Source organism: Aplysia californica, unplaced genomic scaffold, assembly GCF_000002075.1.
Source record: "Aplysia californica isolate F4 #8 unplaced genomic scaffold, AplCal3.0 scaffold00080, whole genome shotgun sequence".
Classification (NCBI taxonomy): Eukaryota; Metazoa; Mollusca; class Gastropoda; order Aplysiida; family Aplysiidae; genus Aplysia; species Aplysia californica.
In genome coordinates, this window is record NW_004797350.1 from 505,236 (window position 1) to 506,143 (window position 908).

A 908-nucleotide genomic window follows, 5' to 3' on the forward strand; every position below is an offset into this window, starting at 1 on the left:
CCTCCCCCTGAAAAGTTGCCCAACGGCAACAAAAATGCCGCCCGGTTTCTTTGATTTCCCTGTTTTGACGAGGACCTGATTCCACCACGATGCCTCACAAATAGGGATAATTGTGATGCTGAAGAAAAACGGCGCGGAACCTCTTACGAAAGAGTGTGAGTGCAGCAAACATCACTCGCCCTCAACATCGTTGACTTTAGTACGTAATGATTCGTAATGCGCGCTTGGCTATTATAGCTTGTTGACCTCTTTTATTCTTTCGGCTAGGAGCAGAGATGAAAATGATCTTGATAATAATGGGAAAGGCCTATGCCTAGGGTAGCAGTAGTCGTAATAATGGTGCGGAGTGTGATATTACTGGTCTGGTAATAGTAGTGGTCACGGCAGGCAGCGGTCTTGCAATACAGCAGGCTGCGAAAGACGAGCTAATGCTAAGATGAACGTATCACACTCGAGGAATTGTCAGGCTGGTTTATACAGTTGCTGTTGTTTTGTTGTTGTTGTTGCTGTTGTTGTTGTTGTTGTTATCGTCGTTGTTGTTTTTATTGATGTTGTAATTGCTGTTGTTGTTGTTGCTGTTGGTGGTGGTGGTGGTGGTAGTAGTAGTGGTGGTAGTAGTAATGGTGGTGCTGCTACTGGTGGTGGTTTTGCTGCTGGTGGTGGTAGGGTTGTTTTTGCCGTCGTCGTCATTGCAATCGTCGTTGTTGTTGTTGTTGGTGGTGGTGTGTTTGTTTTCGCTGTATGTGTTTTTATCGTTGTAGATGTTGCTGTTGCTGTTGCTGTTGCTGTTGCTGTTTTGTTCCTGTAATTATTGCAGCTGCTGCACTATACGATCTTGTGTTTGTCTCCAAGTCTGATGTTGTTTGTTGCTGTTTTGGAGGTGGTGGTGCTGCCGGTGGTGGTGTTTA